Source organism: Phocoena sinus, chromosome 1 (genome assembly GCF_008692025.1).
Source record: "Phocoena sinus isolate mPhoSin1 chromosome 1, mPhoSin1.pri, whole genome shotgun sequence".
In the NCBI taxonomy this organism is placed as follows: Eukaryota; Metazoa; Chordata; class Mammalia; order Artiodactyla; family Phocoenidae; genus Phocoena; species Phocoena sinus.
Genome location: NC_045763.1, coordinates 53,686,409 through 53,703,429, shown reverse-complemented (window position 1 = coordinate 53,703,429; position 17,021 = coordinate 53,686,409). Strand labels below are relative to the sequence as shown.

At 45.3% G+C, this 17,021-nt stretch overlaps 1 non-coding gene across 1 annotated transcript; it reads left to right on the top strand.

The window, feature by feature from the left end:
* Positions 1-7,467: 7,467 nt before the first annotated feature.
* On the top strand, positions 7,468-7,573 carry LOC116745192. Its single transcript, XR_004347312.1, has one exon. It is a non-coding gene; the product is annotated as a U6 spliceosomal RNA (small nuclear RNA).
* The last annotated feature ends 9,448 nt before the right edge of the window (positions 7,574-17,021 follow it).

Here is a 17,021-nt window from a genome sequence, read left to right as displayed (position 1 = left end):
AGGGATACGAAGAGCTAGGGCTATGTCCTGGTGACAATCAAACATAACTAAAGGCAGCTGGGGAGAAGTTCTGCTCCTCTACCTGGGGTTATGACGACACCCAAATCAGCAGGAAGCAGTTGCAAAAGACAGACCCTCGCCCCTCAGTTCCCCTCAAGAACGAGGAGCAGGACAAACAAGAGAAGAGGGATTTGTCAACAGCAAAGCCCATTAACAAGTCTCAGGAAATAAAGATAGAATCTGGGTGATAAAATTAAGTCTGACCTTTTTCTTTTCCTTTGTGTTTGGTCTAGTGTCACTTGCTCATAGGGTGCCACAGGCAGAGGCCTTGCTCTGGCACTTCAGACCAGGGTTCCTAGAGCAAGATGGTTGCACCCGACACCTCAATTCAAGATGGCGGTGGCGGACTGTGTGCAGAGATGCTGTGTTAGGCGCCGTGACCTGGCACGTGAGCAGGATGGCTCCGCCTACCCCATGAGAGCTCTGCCCCCTCCCCATGGGAGATCCCTATAGAGCAGCCCTGCTCACAGCCTGTCCGGAAGAGTGTGTGCTCTAGAGTGTGAGCTCATACCTCTCCTTCTTTGATCAGAGAACAAAGCCTTCCTTTGCTTCTGAACTGAACTCTTGTTCTATTGGGTGAGCAACACCGGGCAGAAGGACCCTTGTTGGAGACCAACTCAAAAGGGTTGGTAACGTATCTTTTAATTAATTATTAACAGGGTGCAGCCAGGAGACAGAAACCACATCAGTTACTTGGAAAGAATGAATTCAATATAAAGGATTGTTAACTAGGAATAACATTGTTAACTAGATAACTGAAAGGGTAAATTGAGAACTATAAGGTGTAATGGAGACAGCGACTGCAGAAAGCAGCTATCACCCTAGGTATGAGGGAGTGCAGGGGGAAAAGTTAGAATTATTAAAAATTAGAGGCTCAGTGGAAGGAAGCTGTGAGCTGAAATTCAGACCACTGAGGACGGAGCACTGCTGGGCTGGTGCTGATGTCTCTGATTGGATGTGATGAAGCTAATTCTGTGTTGAAAAACTGCAAAATGGCTTCAGCTACTGCTATGCAGAGGCCTTGCTGCTGCCAGGGTAAAAAAGCATGGCCGGGGTGATGGTCATAGCCGCCCAACAAACTCCTCTCCATCCTTCAAGACCCAGTTCAGATATCACTTCCCCTTAGAAGCCTTCCTGATCTCTTTTGTCAGATAGGAAACCCACAGGAAGCAGACAGTAAGGAGCAAGTCCTATCTTCCCTCACCAGCCCTCTCTAGCACCCCTAACGTCAGAATTTAAGTAGAAGTCAGCTGGCCAGGCAAAACCACAATTTGCAGTGACTCAAATGACAAAAGTGACAAAGAAGAGTACAGAAGGGTTTTGGAGCTGAGACACCATGGTGTCATAACTGGTACAGGAGTCTGCCCAACAATGCTGTGATGCAGGAACTGCTATTACTCCCATTATACAGATGAGGAACCGAGGGTCTAGAGAAGTCAAGGGCACTTGCCTAATAAGTTGATGTGGCAGCACCCTGATTTGAAGCCAGGTCCATCTGTTCTAATGGCAATACTATACCAAGTTTCCTTCACACTCTTATGTGAAGAAAATGTGAGAAAACAGAACAGTTTTGAAGTCCCAGTGTTGTTGAGTGGGCAGCTGGGGGATGAGGTGGGGTGGGGGTTCAGGCAAGAGCAGGGAAGCAGGTGTGAGGCAGTCCTGACAAATGTCTCCCAAGGAGCTACTTTAATGTCTCACTTTTAAGAAAGTTGAGATCTTTATTCTTTGATCAAAACTTAGCCACCCAACAAACTCCTTTCCATCCTTCAAGACCCATCTCAGATGTCACCTCCTCTGAGAAGCCTTCCTGATCTCTACAAAGCCAGCCATGCCCCCCAAGGTGCTCCTGTAGGACTTGATGCAGACACCTCGGCGGAGTTTACATGTCTATATGCCACTAGATTGTGGGCTCCTGAGGGCAGGCCCAGGTCCATATAGGCTCTGCCTGGCTCATGGTGGGCACCCAAAGTCTAGTGATACTAATAAAGGCTTTTTTCTTCCAGAAGCTTGTTTCTGTGGGAGCACTGGCAACTTCAGGACCATATTTTTGACTCATTTTCTGCCTTTCAGTAGTTCTCGGTCTAGTGGTGAAGACATGTTGAAAAAACACTGAAAAACAAAATCCCCCAAGTTTAACTCTTCACCTCCCACCTTTTTCAACCTATTCTTCTCACTTCAGTAGGATGCAATTGTAACCTTCTGAAGCCCCTGCTAAAACCTTCCGAAGGCTTCCATTGCTCTTAGGATGAAGACTAACTCCTCAACGTTGTTGCTTAATCCCTTGACCTCTGTCCTGCACCCCTCAACAGCCTTGCACTTCACCACTCCCCTTCTTCCTCCTTCCCCTCCACCCTCCCAGTTCCTGAACCTCTTCACTTTCCCAAACCCACCAAGCTCTTTGCATCCTGTTCTTTGCAGTGGGGATTCCTCTACCCAGAACCGTCTCCTCTGGCTCCCTTTTTTTTTTTTTTTTTTTTTTTTTAAGAGAACTGGTTTTAATTTAGAAGAGTGTCTTCAACTATCCACTAATATATATTTATTTTTTTTTTTACAAAGTAACTTTCTCTACCTTATTTCTTTTTTTTTTACATCTTTATTGGAGTATAATTGCTTTACAATGGTGTGTTAGTTTCTGCTTTATAACAAAGTGAATCAGTTATACATATACATATGTCCCAATATCTCTTCCCTCTTGCGTCTCCCTCCCACCCTCCCTATCCCACCCCTCTAGGTGGTCACAAAGCACCAAGCTGATCTCTCTGTGCTATGCGGCCGCTTCCCACTAGGTATCTATTTCACATTTGGTACTGTATATATGTCCACGTCACTCTCTCACTTTGTCACAGCTTACCCTTCCCCCTCCCCGTATCCTCAAGTCCCTTCTCTAGTAGGTCTGAGTCTCTCTGACTTATCTTTTATGTCTGGGATGCTGAGTCACTTCCTCCAAGAGGTTATTGGCAGGGTAACCTGATGCTCCTGGGGCAAACTGTTCCTGACCACGCCCCTCACCTACCGAATTGCAATGGCCTTCACTTACTCAGGAGGGCAGCTCCCTGCATGAGGCTGGTGCTCTGTAAGATCAATTTGAATGAATGAATTAAAAACTTAAAAGCAACAAAAAACTAACAGCAGTCTCACCAAGCTGTTTTGGAAGTCACAGCTGCCTAAGACATGGTGAAATAACTTTCCCATCTAGGGACCTTGTGAAAAGGGGTGCTCTGGAATGGGGTAGGGGGCTCTGACTGGGAGTCAGAAGATAGGGTTGGAGCCTCGGTGATCTGGACCACAGTTGCGGCTATGTTAGTGTCTTCATCTGTAGAATAAGTATTGTAGGGGAGGAAAAAGCCTTTTCCTCTTCTCCTAGGTTCTGCAGCTGGGGCCTGGAAACTGAAGAAAGACAGATTAACAAGAAAAAAAAAAAGCACAGTTTATGAATGAGTACAGCATGCATACATGTGGGAGAAATGCAGTAATGAGTGCCTCAAATGGGCTTATATAGCATCTTAATGAAAAACAATAAATTTGTAGAGCAGTGATAAGACAAAGGAAAGACTGGGTAGGAAAATACATGGGAAACTAATAGAAGATAAGGATTATTTTAGTAAGATGTGTTATGGAGAGTCCTCGTGGTGCCACCTCTGGGCTGATAAGAGTATAGAATTGTCTCCCACAATTAAGAGTCTAAGAGTTGTCCTCCTGGGTCCTCATCTTCCTAGTACAGGAGAAGGAGACACCTCTGCAAATGGAAATTTATGTTCTGCTTTTAGGCAAATGGGGGTGAGGGTGGAGAGCTTTTTTTTTTGTCTACTGTGTCTCAATTGTCTTCAGCTCAAAATAATCCTTCTGCCAAAGTGGCATATTTTCGATCCCCTACAGTCTAAATATGCCTGTCCTTCCTGACATACAGGGCTGTGATGTGATGGCACATATGGAAACTGTGCAAACTGTAAAGTACTGTATGGATATCATGCATAAATAGTCCCATGATCATTATCTCCAGGAAACTGTCCAGGCTGCCGGCTTGCCAGCTTTGTTTACTGCCGTCCAAACCCAGACCTTAAGCTTTCCATCTCCTTCTCCCTAAGGGCCAGGCCAGTCTTTTTACAGAGAAGACGCATCAAAGGCCCAACGGAGGATTTTTATAGTTCAATGTTGTACAAACTTCCTTCTTGAGAGATAAGGAGTCTGGAGAAAAGGTGGGAAGCTAATCTAAACTTCCTGCTCTCCAGCCCCTCCCCCTACCATGCCTGACTCCTTTAAGATGAAGCCTATAAGCTGCTCCTGACTTTTGTTTATATCATTCATGATCCCCCTGCCCACGGTTTTCCTTTGTGGGACTTTCCTACTGCTCTCTGTGGAAGCGAGAGAGACACATCTAATAAAAATGACCCAATGCATCCCCATAACCCTAGGTCCCCAGAGCCATAAATCAAAGGATAGAGCTCTTTGAACATTATCCAGCTGCAGGAATGGGATATTCCAAAGAAGAATTAAAATCACCCTGAAACTGACTCCTTAACATGGCAAAGACATCATGGAATAAATATTAATGCACCCACTATATGTCAGGTATTTAACATGTTTTGTAACACTCAAACTTTACATCAACTATCCCCATTTTATAGATGAATAAATCGTGCTCAGAAAGCTTTTAGTTAGATGGATGGGTGGATGGATGGACGGATAGACAGACAGATAAATGGTTGGGCGGATGGATGGAGAGACTTCTTGCCACAGACAAGAGAAAGTACTTGTATCTTCCCCAAAAGACAGAGCTGCCAAGTCACATTTGGTTTCATATCAAAGCTCATCACAGGAAAAGTCTACGCGTGTCACTAGACCAGTGCAAGACAAGGCCATGTGATGGCAAAGCTGTTCCCTGAACCTAAGATTATAGGGAGGATCTTTCAAGTTTTAGTTGCAGCTTTGGAGTCAGAAGAATCTGAGTAGTGGCTCCACCATTTACTTCCTGTGTGACCACGGACAAGTTACTGAACACCTCTGTGCTCAGTTTCTTCATTTGTAAACTGGAGGACTACCCAGCCTAATAGTGCTGTGAGGTTTAAATTATATTGCTCGAATAGAGATATTTGTTAAATATTTTAAACAAATATTTGTGTTAAATATAAGTCAGTTTTCTCCTCTCTGTCATGTAGGCAACGTGAAAACCATTGCAGAGATGAGCTGAGAGTGGTTAGAAACTCCCCTGTGGGGGGAAGACTCCAGATACAGCTGAGTCGCTCCAGAGCATGTAGAGCTGTATGCCTCTGGGATTGAGAAAAAACTCGTTTCTGTTCAGGTAGCCAAAGAGAAAATGAGTTTCCCCTTGTCATGAGGAAATTGAAGGTGATTCTGACTCTGAGTGACCTCTGAACTACGGCTTAATTTCAATGGCATCTGAGAAACTCAGGTCCAGGCTTCCCAGGGCTCTGTTCTTTCAACTGAGAGAGGAACAGGTAGAGAGAAGCGGAGACGGGGACAGAAAGGGATAAGGGCTGAAGACCTAAAGCAGCCAGGAGGCTCCTTTTCTTTTCCTGACTTACCCTAAAGAAGGGTATAGAAAGAAAATATATTCCTTACATTGTGTCAGGATGGGAGTGTGAGTGTGAGTGTGTGTGTGTGTGTGTGTGATTGTGAGGATGGGTGTATGTGGAGAGGGGAGTCTGGGAGGGAAGTGGGTGTGGCTGCGTGTGAGAGGCTGTATGTGTGCTTGTGGGGAGTGTAGAAGGTGGGTGTGGGGAGAAGATTGAGTATAGGGGTGTGCAGATGTGGGTAGGTATATGGGGATGGGGGAGAGCGTGGGGAGGAGAGTGGGCCTGAGTCATCACACTGAGGGATTAAGCCTCAGCAGATGCATAAAATCACACAGGTCCAAGCATTGTTAACAAGATCTTCTTCCCTGGACATTTGTAAATAAGTTTATTTTCCAATCATTCACTCATTTATTTTCCCATTGTCAACACTGATGTACAGGGAGAAAAAGAAAAATATTGAAATCCCTGAAGGACTTACAGTCTTGGAGAAGGCAAGACACAGATGAGTTCAGCAACAATAGTGAACCCAATGCCAAGTGCCAGGCACTGTTCTGAGCACTTTGTGTGTACCATCTGGTTGCCTGCTCACAATGACCCTACATGGTATGTCCTATAGTGACTTCCATCTCACAGAGGCTTGTTGTAACTGGTCCAAGGTCACACAGCTTGTGAGTGGGGCTGGAATTCTCATGCATGCAGTCTGGCTCCTGAAAATGTGCTCTTAAGTGTCGCATCAAGTCTACACCATCTGTTCCCAGCTGACCTACAGGGCTAGGCTACGTCCCTTGTAAAGGACTGGCTGCCAGGGAGCAATCACCCCCTGAGAGGCTTGGTGCTCTAGCATGTGTGAATGCTTAACCCGTTGCCCTAGGTCCACTGCTGTCTGGGCCCAGTCACTTGCCCCATTCCTCTCCCTACATCTCTTATCCTTTTCTACTTCTCACCCCAAGATTAGGCAGAGAGAGGTATAGAGAGGAGACCAGTGTGAATGTAAGGGCTCGTCTGCCCTCTGCCCATCAACAAACCCAGCAGATCTGGTATATTTTTCACCCCAAAATCCTCCATCCTGCTGATCCTGGGAGGCTGTGCCCATTACAGCCACCTCGATTCTAAGCCACCTCCACCATCAGGGTTAGACTCTGGGGTAGGTCTGGCCCAAGTCTACTAGCCTGAGAGACAAGGAATTTCCTGGGGAATAACTCAACCCCAGGGAACCAAATGGAGGCCGATGCAGAGTAAGGCCTGCTGTCTCTCCTCAACTTTGCCCCAGCCTGTCAGCCACTGCCCCTGCCCCTCCCCCCATGCCCTTGTGCCTGGGTCCTGGGGAAAGAGGCTGGTGAGGACAAACTGGAAGAGCAGATTCATTCAAGCCCCCCCAGGCCATTGGAGGTCAGAGCATGGTGATGCCCCTTAATAACAGTTGACAAAAACAGGATGAAGAACTCCTCCTGGGGGTGTTCTTTAAATCACCGCAGGGCTTAGGTGTGCTGAGGGGATCAGCAGAGGCTGGGGGACACAGTGACAGCTGCAAAAACGCCAGTGCCAGAGGTGGTAGGGCCAGCGGTGTGTGTGGCAAGAGGACAGCATGCAGATGTCTGGCGACAGACTGGGCCCATTGTTCACACAGGAGTCACTCTCTGGGAGCTCTCAGAGACAGAGACATTTTGGTAGGGGGAGCAGTTTGAAAGGGAACGGGGTCACACACTAGTGAACGCTGGAGTGAGAGTATGCTTACTGTATGTTATCATTTCTGGCAGTTAAAAGCCCTCATTTATAAATGCTCCAAAAGCCTGTGTTCCTGCCTGAGGGCAGGTGGAGGTTTTAGCAGTACAGTACAAATGTTGGCCATCATCTCTTCTAAAAGGAACAATTCGTGCTCGCTTCGGCAGCACATAGACTAAAATTGGAACGGTACAGGGAAGATTAGCACAGCCCTGTGCAAGGATGACACGCAAATTCGTGAAGCGTTCCATATTTTTATATATGTATATGTACAGCTGATTCACTTTGTTATACAACAGAAACTAACAAACCATTGTAAAGCAATTATACTCCAATAAAGATGTTAAAATAAAATAAAATAAAAGGAACACTTCAACAGAGAGCCCCAGCTGAAAGAGCCGAGGGACATTCCTCAGCTGTGTTTGTCCCACCCCTGGTGTCCAGTACAGCCGGGAGGTCATCTGAGCCAACTCAGGCCAGCCAGCGACCTACGACCTATGGTCTAGCCCCAAAACGGAGCCAGGCCGATCATATTCCCACCTCAGGAATCTGAACCAAGAATGCTGAGATGCGCAGGCAGTTAGCAGAGGGGCTGGGGGCCACGGGAATGCGTTGGAAGGTCCCACCCGGCGGAGTTGGAGCTGCCGTGGGAGGGGGAGAGGCCAGGAGGAGGCAGGCAGAGACCTGGGTAGGAGAAGGTGTGCAGCGAGAAGTGAGGATCTAGAGAAGACGGCGAGAAAGGCAACGACAGAGGTGGACACCACGACCCACAGAACCCCCAGGGCCCCTCAGTCGCAGCTCCAGCCCTGACTCCCTTTCTCCTGAGGGGCTCTCTGTTCCATGGAACCAGGAATCCCGAGTATCTGATGGCCAGGGTGACCTCCCTGCAGGATGCTGGGGGCATCTGGGTTGAAGGAGACCTGATGTTCAGTCCACAGTGGCTTTGCAGATTACAGCCAGGACATTGAAGGATGGTGTGAGCAAGGAGCAGAGTGGACGTGATGATCAGCTGCCTCCCGACCACATCAGAGGTGAAGCAAGAGGAAGTTGACTTTGAAAGCCTTCACACAACTACATTGTGCCTCAGGCAGGCAGGGAAAACGGTGGACTGGTTATTTCCAGGGATCCGGCAGCTAGAGTGCCTCAAATCCCAGCTGCTTTTTCTAACTGTGAGAACCTGGTCGTAAATGTACTCTTCTAAGTCTCAGTTTCCACATCTGTAAAATGGGCATCGAACAGAACCTCTTCCCTCAGGTTGTTGGGGGTTTCACGGGGTTTGCCTGGAAAGCAAGATGCTTGGTCTGTCCTTTAGATGCTATAATTATGTGCGTAAACTCCTCCAGGAAGGGCAAGAGGTAGATTAGAGGCTGAGGACTCTTTTTGCCTGAAGAATTTTCTACCTGCTGTGACCAGCATGGGCTTGTCCAATGACAGGAGCACACCCCTTCTCTTTGTTCCCCCTCAGGGCCTCTGTGGGGAAAGAGGCTTTCAGAGTCACTCTGGCTGCAGACAGGCCTTACTTAGCCAGGCTTATTAATAGGACCCGTGTCCATTTCTGTCTTAAAATAGCCATAGAAAGTTACTTAATATGAGCTTCCAGGTGGGTGGTCAAATTGCTTTTATTGTCTTCCTCTCAGGGGAGTTCAAGAACAGCCATCTGCCAGGCATAGGGGCCTCCTGGCTCCAATGAGAGGGGCCTGCCCAAGGGAGGGGCACTGGACTTGGAGGGCAAGAACCTTGGCCTAGAACAAAGCCCCACCACCTGCATAGCTCAGGCTCTAAATTCTAAAGTTCTAAATACTTTAAGAGGGTCTCTGCCTAGAACAAGGGCCTTGTAACAAAAAGTCCCTTCCGCGACCTCAAATTCCACACCCCGCCACCTGCACCATTACTTGCCCTCCTTGAATTTCTTACTCATTCCACTTCCAAACCCTATTTAGCCATGACACCCTCAGGAGCCCTCCATCCACTGTGGACACACACTCCCTTTAACCCCGGATCCTCGTTAGAAGGCTCTCATCATCTTTTGTTTTAACAGAAGTCTTCACTCTCTATGTAGCCCTTCAGGAGAAAGTTGCTCACCCTCTCAGGCCCATATCCTACACCTCTGAAGTAGAAGCGGTGGCTGGATTTTCCTGGCTTCCCTCTGTCACTTCCACAACCATTGCTTGTCCAGACTCACAGCTTTCTTTGAGCCTCATGCCATCCAACATCTCTCCTCCCCAATACTGAAAACTGTCCAATGCTCATTCACTGAATCATTCATGGCCTGGCTCTCAGTATTCCTCTCCTTCTCAAGTCCTGTGTCACCCTAAGAGATTTCAGTGCCCAGGCAGACAACTGACTGGACTGTTACTTCCTTGATCTCTTTAACTCCAAGGGACCTCACCTCTACTCTGCTTCAGCCACCACTCCCAGACCCCACCCTTGATCTTGTTGTGACCCAGGACTGTGTCATCTGGACTCTAGTAACCTCCTTCATGGTTGCATTCTCCCACTCTTTTGGCTATCTCAAGCCTTCATACCCATGATACCTGCACTCTGACCTCCAAGAGACCCCAGCTCTTTGTTCCTTCCATTTCCTCCAGTCTATCAGTCCCCCCAGCTGGAAGTCCAGACTTGGTAGGTGATCATGTGAACTGCACTCACACCAGTACCACCAGTTTCCTTGCATGCTATCCTGCTATGTCTTCCTGCCCCAACAAATTCCAGTTATTTTCTTCCAGCCTCCGTGGAGACCGTTCAAGTCCTGCTCTTCAACCTGTGCCTGGGGCTTCCCCTGCTGATTCCTCTGTTACAACCTCTCCTCTCTGCTTCAACACTCTCACTCCTCCGATATTTTCCTCTTGCCCTATAAATCTGTCCAGTCTATTGCATCTGACAAGAACTCTCCTAAGTCCCTTTCTATCAACCTCCAATTTGAGCTCCCCCTGCGATAATCTATTCACGTGTCCCCTCTTTCTCTTACACATTCCCCAGCCCACTGCACTCTGGCTTCTGTCCTAACCATTCCATGGAAACTGCTTTCCCTAAAGTCATTGTTCTAGGTACTATTACTGTGTAATAAAGTACAAATTACCCCAAAACGTAGTGGCATAAAACAACCATTTTATTATGCTTGTGCATTCTGAGGGTCTGGAAGTCAGATCGGTCACAAAGTATCGCTTGTCTCTGCTCCATGATGATGACCAGAGAGACCTAGACACGCCTCTCTATGTGGTTTGGCTTCCTCACAGCATGGTGGCCTCAGGGTAGTCTGGCTTCTTACATGGCATGCCCTAGCGTTCCAGGAAATGAGGTGGAAGAAGCATTGCTTTTTATGATTCATAAATTGTGACTTTTATAGCCTCAGAAGTCCCATAGCACCACTTCCACCATGATCACTAATCAAAGTGGTCACAAGTCCTCCCAGAATCAAAGGGAGATAGTATAGACCCCATCTCTCAATGGGACAGAGGCAAGGTCACATTGTAGAAGAGTATATGGGATGGGAAATATTGTTACGGTCATCTCTGAACGATACAATCTGCAACAGTCTTCAATGATCTTCCAATGACCAATTCCAAAGGATGTTAATACCTTGATCGCTACTGTATTTGTTATTGCTGATCATTCCCTGCTTTGTGAAACTGTCTACATCCATCCATCTGGGTTACCACAGTCTTCCTATTCTAGACAGACCTCTGTCTATATCTTCCCCTTCATGAGAATGTTCCCTAAGTGTCTATTCTCAGCCCATAGCTTATCTCACTCTTTGGCTTCTCTCCCATGGCTTCGGTTACCATCTACATGCCATTAACTCCCAAATCTATCCCACACAGACCTTTTAAGCATTGGACTATATACCCATCAGTCTGGTTGATGTGTTCATAAATACCTCAATTTCAGCATCTCCAAAGTTGAACTCACCATCTTCCACTTTAAACCGTCTCCTCCTCTGGTATTCTTTCTCTCTCTTAGGAATACCCAGTTGTCCAAACTTTGACTGTTCTTTTTCCCTCACCTTTCACATCAATTACTTACCAAGTCTTGCTCTTTTTGTCTCTTAAATCATTCTACAAATTTTGTTATCATTTTACAGATGAAAAGATTGAGAATCAGAGAGGTTGTTATTTCCCAAGGTTAAACAGCTAGCATCTATTTCATCTTTCATGTGTTAATCAAACACGTATTGAGTACAACTAAGCTCTAGGAAGTGGAATAAAAAAAAGTTATGACGTGGTCCCTGGTCATTTTCATGGAAGAGGTTGGCAAGTAAGCAGTAGATTACTATAATGTGTGATAAATGCTGTGATTCTGGGAAGCATTGGGTACAACAGGGGCAATGAGTCCAACTGGGGCTGGGAGAAGTGAAGGTGGGGGCTGTATTAGTCATCTATTGCTGTGTAACAAATTATACCAAAATTTAGCTGCTTAAAACAGCAAACATGTATTAGATCACCATTTCTGTGGGTCAGAAATCTGGGTACTGCTTAGTTGGTACCTCTGGCTCAAGGTCTCACAAGGCTGCAGTCAAGGTGTCATCTGGGACTGCAGTCATCTCAATGCTTGACTTGGGGAGGATTCATGCTGAATCAATACCCCACTCACCTGGCTGTTGGCAGGCCTCAGGTCCTCACTGGCTGTTGGCCAAACGCATCAGTTTCTTGCTATGTGGGCCTCTCCCTAGGACTACTCACAGCAAGGCACCTGACTTCCTTGAGCAAGGGTTCTGAGAGAAAAAGAGTGAGAACAAGGCAAGAGGAGAGGGAGCCCAACATGGAAGCCATGGTCTTTTTGTAACCTAGTCTTATAAGTGATATCCCATCACTTATGTCATATTCTATTTCTTAGAACTGAATCACTGGGTGTAGCCCACACTCAAAGGAAGGGATTGCACAGGGCAGGAAGACCAGGATGAGGCACTCGCTGGGGAACATCTCAGAGATGGTCTATCATAAGGGTCAGGTATACCTGAACTAGACTCAGAAGGAGTTAGATAGGTGAAGAGCTATGTTAGACCGTTCTAGGCAGAGAATGCTATATGTGAAATAACTTGGAAGTGAGGGAGGGAGAGCTCCTGGAGTTGGAGGAATTACATGTTCAGGAAGGTTGGAGTGGAGGCTGCCATCCATATGGAGATCAGAATGCAAGCTGATGTTGAGATCAGTTTGATGACCAATTCTGTCATCCAATGGATCACCTGTGCCTCCCAACTTAGTGTCAAATCCTTGCTTAATATGCTATCGTCCACTCTATGATTTAACCAAGTTTTAAATAGTTAATCAACATTGAATATTTCACATACACAACAAAGCTTCATTATATAAAAAGATAAAGAAATTGAACTTGCAATCTCTTTTTCCTTTACAAAGCCTCAAAGATGCTCAGAATGATATTCCAGTAGAACACATTTATAAATCATTACAAATGTCAAAAGCATGACTAGTATTGCCAGTTATCAGTGGGTAAAGATGACTTCACACTCTGGAATGTATTTAATTTTTAAATAAAATTTTACATTGAAGTATAACACACAGAAAAGCCCACAAAGTACAATTCAATGAATTTTCACAAAGTAAATATCACCCAGATTGAAAAAGAAAAAAAACATATCACCCACCCCTCCAAATCTTCATTGTGCTGCCTCATAGTCGCTCACTCCTTTCCAAAGATATCCACTACCCTGATTTCTCTCATCAGAGCAGTTTTTCCTGTGTTTGAACTTTATTAAATGGAATAATATATTCTGTACTCTGTTCTTGGTGCTCATTATTCATTTTTGTGAAATTCATTCATGTTGTTTAAATGTAGCAGGGACTGGTTCATCCTCACTGCTGTATAGTATTACATTGCAGTGCTAAAACACAGTTTATTTCTCCATTCTGCACTGGATATAAATTTAGACTGTTTCTAGTTTGGGGAAATTAAGAATAGTAGTGTTATAACCATTCATGATTATGCCCCATGTTGTACATATGTACACATTTTTATTTGGTCTATGCCTAGGAGTGGACTTACTGGGTCATTAGTAGATTCAGACAGTTTTCCAAGGTGGTCTTTACCAACTTACACTCCAGGAGCAATGTTTATGTGTTCCATTTGCTCTGTATCCTTGCCAACACTTTGTATTATTGATATCAACGTTTTTACCATAAGTTATTCTGAAGTGTGTACAGTGAGACCTTATTGAGGACTAATTTACATTTCTCTAATAACTAGTGATATTGAGCATTTTTTCATATGGTTGACCTTTGAATGTCTTCTATCATGAAGTGTTTGCTTAAACTTTTGCTCATTTCTCTATTGGATTTTTTTTCGTATTGCTTTGCAGACATTCTTTATATATTGTACTAATTTCCTTGGAGAGCCATAACAAAGTACCCTCAACTGGGTGGCTTAAACAACAGAAATGTATTGTCTCACAATTCTGGAGGCTAGAAGTCTGAGATCAAGGTGTTGGCAGAGTTGGCTCCTGCTGAGGGCTAGGAGAAAAAGTCTGTTTCACAATTTTCTCCTAGCTTCTGGTGGTTTGCTGGCCACCTTTTTTATTCTTTGGCTTGAACATCTCTGATTTCATCTTCACATGGTATTCTCCCACTGTACGTGTCTCCATATCCAAATTTCCCCTTTTATAAGGACACCAGTCATATTGGAGTAGGGACTCACCCTACTCCAATATGACTTCATCTTAACTAATTACATCTGCAATGACCCTATTTCCAAACAAAGTCACATTCTAGGGTGCTAGGGGTTAAGACTTCAACATATGAATTTGAGGGAGAGGGACACAATTCAACTGATAACGTTTTTTGAACATTAGTCTCCTAGTCTGTGGTTTGCTGTCACTCTCTCAATAGTATTGCAGTAGATTAAAGGTGACTATAAATTCTTTTTCACTCTCCCATTGAGAATTGGTGTTTATTACTCCCTCCCTCTGAATCTAGGCTTGCCCTGTGACTGCTTAATCAATAAGACATGTTGAAAGCAATGCTGTATCAGTTCTGGTCCTGGCTTTTGAGAGCTTGGGCAGCTTCTACTTCTTCCCTCTCTGGAAGACTTGCTCTTGAGACACCAGTCTGTGAGAAGTCCGAGCCATATGGAGAGGCCGTGTGGAGGTACTCCTAAGTCAGCAGCCCTAGCAGAGCTCCCAATCAATAACCACCATTGATTAATCAGTCATGTAAAAGAGTCATCTTGGACGTTCCATCTCAGATGAGCTTTAGATGACTCAACCCCAACCAGCATTTGCCCAGCTAAGTCAGCCCACCCTCACCTTCATAAGAGGGAATAAAATGATTGCTATTTGTGACAATAAGTTTTTTTTTTTTTGGCTGCACCATGAGGCACGCGGGATCTTAGTTCCCCCACCAGGGATGGAACTCATGCCCCCTGCAGTGGAAGCGTGGAGTCCTAACCACTGGACTGCCAGGGAATTCCCATTGTGTCAATAAGTTTTGATGAACAGAAGTTCTTAATTTTAATGTATTCCAAGTTTATCAATACTTTTCTTTAGGTTTAGTGCCTTGTTTAAGACCTATTGGCCTCCTTCTAGGACATGAGTCTTCTCTATGTTATACTCTGGAAGCTTATGGATTATCTTTCACACTTTAATCTACATTAGCTAAATGATGTTTGTGTATGATATAATGTAGTGGGGACATATTCCTTTTGAATTTAATAATAATAGTAACTTCTTTGAATTTAAAGTTAAGCGTGGTATAAAACACCAACATAGTAGTAATTTAACCTCACAAGTAAGCAAGAGAAAACTTGACATCTCCATAATTATTTTACCCATCTGCTAACCTATCACTCCCCAAATAGGTCTGAAGACAATGGGGAATTAGTTACTTATTCATTCATAAAACATTTATTGAGAGATTTACATTTATGTGTGCCAGATTCTGAACTAGATGCTGAAAACAGGCCTCTCTTCATGTAATTACAATCTTGGGGGAGAATGGGCAATAACACGTAAGTTAGATTATGCTGAGTGTTACGAGAAAAGCAGAGATGCTACTGGAGACCAGGAACTCCTAACTTAGTCCGGGGGGAGGTTGGGGTACATCAGAGAGATTCCTCACAGAAGTGATGCTTGAGACTCATGGGATGAATATTAATTATCTAGACAAAGAATTGGAGGGATGAAAAGTCCAGGCAGAAGAAAACACAGCATGTGCAGAGAACTCCAGGTAGGGAATAACCCAGCATGTTAGAGACACTAAAGGAGTCTCACGTGGCTAGAGAAGTGAGGGTGAGGTGGACACAAAATGAAGCTGGAGAGGTAGGAAGGGGCTAGACTTGTAAGCCTTCTTAAAGGAATCCAGGTTTTATCCCAGGAGCAATGGGATGCCTTTCAGAGGGTTTAAGCAGGGGAGGGGCATGATCACATTTGTGTTTTTTGAAGATCACTAAGGCTGCCTTGTAATACAAGGTAGATGTTAGGCTGCAGGCCTGCAAGGTAGCTGTTACTCCACAGACCTGCAAACCTTTTAAGAGTCCAGCTGCGAGGCCGAAGAAAGAGCCTGGAGACAACGACAGAGACATTAAGTATATATTGGATAGTGAATCTTACAAGTCCAAAGCGAAGTCCTGGAGTGACACCTCACCGTGTACAGCAGACAGTGGCAGGACCCAGCAGCAGTCTTCTAGAGGGGAGAGGGTGGAATCTACCAGTTATAGGGGGTATTGATGTCAGGTTGGCTCATCAATTACCAGGGAAACCAGCAGCTGGGGCGGAGGTCAAGCGCCATAGGCCGTTACTGATTAAGCCCTATGATTAAGAGGCTTGAATAGTCGTGTGAGTAGGGTGTAGGTGAAGCAGGGACTGGACAGCAGGGGGATGTACAGAGATCAGGACAACAGCCATCTTGAGGGCCCTGACCATACAGTAGAACATGAGCAGTGTCTGACACAGGCTTCAAAATGCCACGGTGGTCCCAAGGATGGAGAAATCCCATTGTTGGGGCAATAGGAAGGCCTTTATGGAGAAGGTACGGTTGCATGGCAGAATTATATGGACATGAGAAGACAGTGTGTGTGTGTGTGTGTGTGTGTGTGTGTGTGTGTGTGTGCATGGGCGCGTGCGTGTGTGCGTGTGTGTGTGTGTGTTGGGAGGCAGAGGAGAAAGAGTCCAGGTATAGGCAGTGGCCTGTGCTCAGTCATAAGCTAGGTAAGTGTGGGACATGTTTGGAGAATGGTTAAGTGTCCAGTCTGGCTGGAGGATAATGGGGGATAAACCTGGAGGGATAGGTAGCGGATATGAAGGGCCCCAGAAGGCATACATGGATACCTATATGCACAGCCATTCCTCACAATGTGTGGATTCTGTGTTTGCAAATTCACTTACTTGCTAAAATTTATCTGTAACCCCAAATCAATACTTGCAGCAAGTTTGTAGTCATTTGTGGATATGTGCAAAATTTTTACCAAAATTTTGAGTCAACTTGTGTGCACCTTCCCAGCTGAGGTTGCAAGGTGACCCTCTGCTTTCGTATTTCAGCCTCTTGCTGTAAACAAACGTCCTTTTTGTGGTCTACTTGGTGGCACTCTTTTGCATTTTCACACTTTTTGCAGGTGATTTCACTGTTTAAGACAGCCCCAAAGCATACTGCTGAAGTGCTACCAGAGTTCCTAAGCACAAGAAGGCTGTTTTTTGGAGAAAATACGTGTGTTGGATAACCTTTGTTCAGGTGTGAGTTATGGCACGTTTGGCCATTAGTT